We start from the raw sequence: 8323 nt of genomic DNA, 5'->3' as shown, positions 1-8323 counted from the left end.
TAATTCCAAGATCTTTCTTGAGTGGCAACAACTAAATTAGACCCCATCATTGTTAGTGTATAATTGAGATTATATTTTTCAATCTCTATTACTTTGCATTTGTCAACTTGAAATCGTACTACCATTTTCTTGCCCAGTCACCCAGTTTTGTAAGATCTCTTTGTAACTCTTTGCAGTATGCACTGCACTTAACTATCATAAGTATTTTGTGTGGCCTGCAAACTTTGCCAATTCATAATTTACCTCTTTTTCCAGATCATTTATGAATACATTAAAGAGCACTGGCTCCTTAAGGGAGCCCACGGTTTACCTATTTCCACTTTGAAAACTAAAAATTTCCTTTCTACCCCTTTCCCATTATTTATTAACTGGTTACTAATCCATGAGAGAACTTTCCCTTTTCCCCATAACTGCTTTAGTTTGTTTAAGAGTATTTGGTGCGGGAGCTTGTCAAAGACTTTCTGAAAGTCCAAGTACCCATTCTCCACTGGATCACTCTTGCCCAGATATTTGTTAACTGACTCAAAGAATTCTAATGATTAGTAAGCCATGACTTCTCTTCACAAAAGCCATATTGACTCTTCCCCCACATATCATGTTCCTCTATATGGCTGATAATACTGATCTTTACTATAGTTTCAAACAATATACCTTGTACTGAACTTCAGAGCCATTTTTAAAAATCGGCATCACATTAGATATCCGTCAATCATCTGATAGAGAGGCTGATGTAAGCGATAGACTTCTTACCACAGTTAGTACTGAGGCAATTTCATATTTGAGTTCCTTCTGAACTCTTGGGTGAATACCATCTGGTCCTGGTGACTTATTACTATTTAATTTATCAGTTTGTGCCATTGCCCTGGTCATGTGTCCGGCACAGTACTGTAACCCAAAAGGCCTGGTTCCAAGGCCATTGAACTGATTGGAGAGACAGTCATGCACTTCAAAAGGGTGTTGGCTCAAACATACATGGTATAGCTAAGGGTGGGAATACTAAGCATGCAGAATAATGTCTCCCACCCTACAAGGATTTAGAAGGGTGAACTCCACCTTGTCACTAATTAGATGCTTGTTGGGATTTAATGAAATAACATGCAATCCTGTATGTCACAGCAGATTGTAACCTCGATACGCCTCTGAGTCACCCTCTTATTTTGAAGTTTTTCAGTGGAGTACTAATGAAATGGAACTGGATTTATACCTGTGTCAACACCAAGGAGATCAGAGAGATAATACCAGGGAGGTATCTTGCCCACAAAGATTTAAGATGAAATGTTCATGTCATCTATGTGGAACTGAGAATTGAGTAATTGATTAATCATGATCAAGACTACTGCAAACATTAGAAGTGTTACCCATCGAGAAAAACACTTTGTTTTGTTACTGATAAGGTCTTAGTACAGAAAGGGTGTCTCCTAGCCTTCTCATTGGCTAAGAAGGCATATAAAAGTGCTTGCAAGGCCGGGTTGTTCTATCCAACTCTCTTGACTTCATCCCCTTGGTGACCTGGGTAAGTCTATTGAATTCAAACTACTCTAGTTGTTGCTTTAGAGATAGTTTAACTATGGTCTGAACCTGCACCAACAGTCTGTAAGATTAGCAGTATTAAGGAGGTTAGTTCTTTCTTTCCAAAAGAGGCTCTCTGGAACTAGTCCGTTGCAGGCCTTGGTGGATTCCGACTTTAAAAATATCACGCTAGGATTAACAAATGGGACGGGGACACCCATTCCCAATAATTATACTAGGGTAGGCTATGTAAATCCATTCCACAATTCTGAAAAATTGCAGCCTTAAACGACTTTAGGAATGGACAGCTTTATTCTGACCCGTTATAGACAAGTAAGACTGGCAGACCTTGAGCCGACTCCACTGGATTCAGAAGTATTTGCATGAGGGGATGACCTGATCCTGCTGTTTCCATAAAACCCTGGAGATCAATTTTGAAATATAGATCTTTACCTGGTGTAAGTTGAAATAGCACCTTTGAACTAAAAGCAGCTATGATGACTTAGATCAGATGAGGGTTCTAGCCCCACTTTGAGCTCATTTAACAAGGGTACTCGCATTCTTAACAACTTCTCTGCACTTCTTTCTGGTAAAACTTTCCAAAAGGATTTGAAAATTCCAGGCATCCATAACGGAAATAGTTTCTACTGTGGGTTTAGGAATTAGACTCTGTGTTTTTTAACTCATTCATCCTGGGCTGTCTAGAACAGAATGTCCTGGGGTCAGGGCAGAGGACAAGGACGCAGTTAATCTGAATTCGGATTCTGCATTTGATTTCCTCTGTGGTGGTGGACAATAGGATGAGCTTCTCAAACAGCACAGCACTCAGACAGTGTAGCTGCAATGAAAGCTGGGACTCTAATCTCCTGAAGCTACATCAACAAAGAGACTTAAGCATCTAAGGTCCCCTTTAGGCAATGAAGTCCAACAATAAGGTGACACTGATGTCTTCCAAACTGCCAGCACTGCAGGCACCTAAATTCTCTCAGCACCTACGTTTCTATTTATGCACATGCAGAAAACCACCAATGTCCTGATTCTCCCATGGTGCTCAGTGTCCTGGCTCCAGGGGGAATTTCCCCCCGATCTCACCTATGGCACATAGTGCATTAGGTTGCCTCAGGGCACACCTTACCAGTTCAAGATGCACCACAGACACAACTGAAGGTGACCACATCAGGGCTTTGGTGGGCTAGTGGCATGGGGGTGTTCTAGAATATCTGATAGCCCAGTGGTTAGAGCACTCTGCTCAGATTTAGGAGACCTGTTTTCACAATCTCACTCTGTCAAAGTCAGAGCAGCAACTTGACCCCAGATCTGACAACTCACAGGTGAGCTCCTTACCTCTGGTCTTACTCTTTGTTTGTTGTACAGTGCCTGTCACAATGGGGCCCTATTCTCAGTTGCAGCAGTTAGGAGCAATTGGAATTTCCTAATGATCAATTCTATCACAAATAGCAATTAGGAAGGTCTAAATTCTGCTTCCAACCCATCCAATGACTCACCAATGATGGTGAGCAAGTCACTTGCATCTATCCTCTGTGCTGTTAATCTTGTCTCCCAACGAAAATAGCAACTCACTTGTGTGTTGTGCAGCTTTATGCTTGCATGGAGCAGTGAAAGGGTAATTTCTCATGAAATTGCTTGGAATTATTTTAGTTTGTTTTTGTTTCTGAAGCTTAAGGGGGAATGGGTTCAGAGGACTAGAAGGAAGAAACAGAAGCAGATATGTGGCCTTCAACAAAACTTATCTACCTACCTAACCCCCCTTACTCTAAAACTCAATGCCTGAATCTCTTTTTCCATTATCAATTGTGTCTTATGTTTTCCTCCCTCCTGTGTTTTTCAGGATTCTCTCCATCACAGAAGATGTCTTACTGCCCGCCCCAGGATTGCTATTATGATATATGCCCACGCCCATGTATTGATGTCCGCAACGAGCCGTGTGTCACATCATGTGGCGATTCGAGTGCAGTGGTTTATGCGCCACCAGTTGTTGTGAGATTCCCAGGACCAACTCTCGCTACTTGCCCTCAAGACAGCATTGTGGGAACAACCATACCAAATTTGCCCGCAAGACCTGGAGTCCCATATGGTTCTAGTGGCGGTTTCAGAGGCTCAATCGGTTCTGGGGGTAGTTATGGTGGTGGTTATGGGGGAGATTATGGTGGTGGTTACGGGGGAGGTAACGTTGTTGTTTCTGGGAGTGGAGCCGGGGGTGGTTATGGAGGTGGAGCCGGGCGTGGTTATGGGGGTGGTTATGGAGGCTCATATGGTTACGGGGGCTCATGTGGTTATAGCAGGAAGTCATATCGTAGCATTTCTGGGGGAGGATATTCTGGGTCCGGCTATGGAAATTGTGGGCCATGTTAAACCCAGAAGAACGAGCCATGGAATGAGAAACAATCAGGAAATGACAAGATAGAGATTCACAGCTGATCTAATGGACAATGATGCCTACAACTCTACTTGCAGACTGTGGGTGTTCATCACCTCTGTAAATCAGGCCTGTCGGTCTCTTCCACTTGTTACATATTAGTGTAGGTTTATGATCCAATGGTTTTGCAATTTGTCTTATGCTCCTATTGTGCTTTGCGCTACTTGATGTTGAACTGGCTAAAACAAGTCACTTGGTTGAAAAAGGGACGTGATTTTCAAAGTCAGCAGCTTCAAGACAGAAAGCAGATCATCTTGTGTGAAAAGCATCACTTTGGAGCGGGTGATTGGTTCTTGCTCGTATTGTAACCCTGAAAATACATTCTTTGTACTCTGCATTCATTCATTCTGCAAGTGTGTGCTCCGTTGCTCATTCCCATTAAAAATTATTCTGCATCATAGCATTGGCCTTCTGGTTTTACTTTCTCCTCCCTTCTTTCTATCCAAAGCGATTTGGGTGAAATTCACCCCAGTGTAGATGCTTCGTATGTGCCCCCTGCACTACAAACCTCCACCTCAAGGGAATAACTAAGCAGCAGCTGGTCAATAGCATGGTGCTGGTCATCTGCCCAGGGGAGATATTCCTCCGTGTTCCAAAAGTCTCAGAAGGGAATTAGATATATTTCCCTACTCTAAATATTATATAAAATTGCAGAATCATGGAAATATAGGGCTGGAAGGAATCTTGGGATGTCACCTAGTCCAGCCCCCGTTGCGGACGCAGGACCTGACCTGACTGGTCTTCGGCAAATCTCTGCTTATAAACCGTGAATGATTTACAACTTCCCATGAAAGCTTGAAATCAATGCTTTACAATCATTATAGTTAGAAAGCTATGGCTAATATCTAACTTGTATCTCCTATCATGCAGATTAAGCCACTTATATCTCATCTTATCTTCAGCAGACATGCAGAATAATTGATCACCATACTCTTTAAAGTATGCTACGCATACTTGAAAGTGTTATCCGGTCCCCCGTCAGTCTGCTTTTCTTAACACTAACCAGACCCAGTGTTTTCAATTTTTCCTCAGATGTTAGGTTTCTATAATTTTTTGTCATTTTTGTAGCTCTCCTCTGGACTCTCTCCAGTTTGTCCACGTCTTCCCTATTGAAGTATGATGCCCCAAACTGGAGACAGAACTCCAGCTTACGCGTCCCCAGTCCCTATCCGAGTGTGACAATTTCCTTCCCAAACTTCATACTTCATACAAAATCGACGTCTTGGGTTTCGCCACAGATGTCTTGAATCACCTTTGCAAAATCAATATTCTCTTTCATCTCCCTATAAGTAAAAAGGGTGGTGGTAATAAATCACTCATTTTGGGGAGATTACAATCTACTTATCTATCTAAGGCCTGGTCTACACGACGAAGGGCGGGGATCGATCTAAGTTACCTCTCAAGCAGAATCTAGGATCTAGCACTTTTGAAATTCTTAGTTTTCAGTTCTTCTGTGAATACATTTTGCAGGAAAAGAGACTTGGTGGGTTTGTGTAGGGCCATTTTAAAGAGCATGATGGAAAATTGTTCTGCATGTCCGCTGAAGATAAAATGAGATGTAATAGGCTTAATCTGCATGATGGGAGATACAGGTTAGATACTGGCCATAACTTTCTAACTATTATGATTGTAAAGCATTGATTTCAGGCTTTGACGGGAAGTTGTGGAATCTCCATCATTGACGGTTTATAAAGAGAGGTTCGACAAAGACCAGTCAGGTTGGGTCCTGCGTCCGCACAGGGGGCTGCACAGGGTGACATCCCAAGGTTTCTTCCAGCCCTATATTTCCAGGATTCTACAATTTTATATAATATTTAGAGCTGGGAAATATATTCTAATTCCCTTCTGAGACTTTTGGAACAAGGGGGAATATCTCCCCTGAGCAGATGGCCAGCCCCATGCTATTGACCAGTTAATGCACTTTGCTGCTCAGTTATTCCATTGAGGCGGAGGGTTGTTGTGCAGAGGGCACGTACTGAGCATCTGCACCAGGGTGAATTTCACCCAAGTTGCTTTGGATAGAAAGAAGTGAGGAGAAAGTAAAACCAGAAGGCCAATGCTATGATGCAGAACAATTTTTAATGGGAATGAGCAGTGGAGCACACACTTGCAGAATGAATGAATGCAGAGTACAAAGAATGTATTTTCAGGGTTACAATACGAGCAAGAACCAATCACCCGCTCCAAAGTGATTCTTTTCACACAAGATGATCTGCTTTCTGTCTTGAAGCTGCTGACTTTGAAAATCACGTCCCTTTTTCAACCAAGTGACTTGTTTTAGCCAGTTCAACATCAAGTAGCGCAAAGCACAATAGGAGCATAAGACTAAGCAGCAAAACCATTGGATCATAAACCTACACTAATATGTAAGAAGTGGAAGACGCAGATAGGCCTGATTTACAGAGGTGATGAACACCCACAGCCTGCAAGTAGAGTTGTAGGCATCATTGTCCATTAGATCAGTTGTGAATCTCTATCTTGTCATTTCCTGTTTGTTTCTCATTCCATGGATTGTTCTTCTGGGTTTAACATGGCCCACAATTTCCATAGCCGGACCCAGAATATCCTCTCCCAAAAATGCTACGATATGACTTCCTGCTATAACCACATGAGCCCCCATAACCATATGAGCTTCCATAACCACCCCCATAGCCACCCCCGGCTCCAACCCCATAACCACCATTGTAACCTCCCCCATAAACAAGACCGTTACCTCCCCCGTAACCACCACCATTGTAACCTCCCCCATAAACACCACCATAACTACCCCCAGAACCAATTGAGCCTCTGAAACCTCCACCAGAAATATATGGCAAATTTGGTATGGTTGTTCCCACGATGCTGTCTTGAGGGTTAGTAGCGAGAGTTGGTCCTGGGAATCTCACAACAACTGGTGGTGCATAAACCACTGCACTCGAATCGCCACATGATGTGACACACGGCTCGTTGCGGACATCAATACATGGGCGTGGGCATATATCATAATAGCAATCCTGGGGCGGGCAGTAAGACATCTTCTGTGATGGAGAGAATCCTGAAAAACACAGGAGGGAGGAAAACGTAAGACACAACTGATAACGGAAAAAGAGATTCAGGCATTGAGTTTTAGAGAAATGGGGGTTAGGTAGGTAGATACGTTTTGTTGAAGGCCACATATCTGCTCCCGTTTCTTTCTTCTATTTCTTCGCACTCTTTCCCCTTAGGCTTCAAACACACACACACAAAATCCCAGCAATTTCAAAACAAGTTACCTTTTCACTGCTTCATGCAACCATTATGCTGCACAACACTCTGTGAAGTCAGTGAGAGCTACTTTTCATTCAAAGCTGCTATTTCAGCTTGTACCAACTCAAGATCAGGATCGAACATTACAAGCTCTACCCTTAAGACTTTAAGTTTTGCCATAGTGGGTCAGCTCATGGTCCAACTCATCCAATGTCCTCGACGTGGCCCATTATGGAGGAAACTGCTCATAAGGAGAATTTCTTCTCAGCATCACTAAACTAGGGGCTAGATTTGCCCTGAAGGGCAATTCCTTTAAAGCACTTCCAACCTCTCAAACTTATCTAGATCTTGATCATCTACTAAACTAAAAAGAACAATCAAGTCGCTGTTCAGTTGTTATATTTCAAAACTGATCTCCAGCATTTTATGGAAACTGGAGGATCAGATGATCACCTCCTGCAAATACCTGTGAGTCCAGTGAAGTCAGCTGACAGTCTGGCAATTATATTTATCTATAAAGAGTCAGAATAAAGCTGTCCATTCCTAAAGTAGTTTAAGGCTGAGATTTTTTAGAATTCTGTAATGGATGTACATGCACTAGCCTGTTATATTTATTGCAAATGGGTGTCCCAATCCCATATGTGGATTTGAAAATCCCAGCATGACAATTTTAAAGTCTGCCACCGCCAAGGCCTGCAACTGACTAGTTACAGAGAGTCTCTTTTGGAAAGAAAAACCACCCTCATTAATATTGCTAAAATCACACAGTATTGGTGAAAGTACAATGCATAGTTAAAACTAACACTAAAGCAACAACTAGAGTAATTTGAATTCAATAGACTTACCCAGTTCACCAAGGGGATGAAATCAAGAGAAATGGCTAAAACAACCCAGAGTTGCAAGCACTTTTATATGCTTTCTTAGCCAATGGGAAGGATAGGAGACACCCTTTCAATAACCAACCAACCAAAGTGTTTTCTTGCGTGCATTACCACTGACCAAACAAAATGTTTTCTTGCTTTGGATGATAATTATTATTATCCTCTAATTATTTAAATGGCTTTGCCATGGTTCATCAATTACTCAATTCCCAATCCCACATATGGATGACTTGCGTATTACTCCCTGAAATTCCTTTAATCTGAAAGCTTT

The sequence above is a fragment of the Lepidochelys kempii genome, chromosome 24 (assembly GCF_965140265.1).
Source record: "Lepidochelys kempii isolate rLepKem1 chromosome 24, rLepKem1.hap2, whole genome shotgun sequence".
In the NCBI taxonomy this organism is placed as follows: domain Eukaryota; kingdom Metazoa; phylum Chordata; order Testudines; family Cheloniidae; genus Lepidochelys; species Lepidochelys kempii.
Note: the sequence above shows the minus strand (reverse complement) of the source record.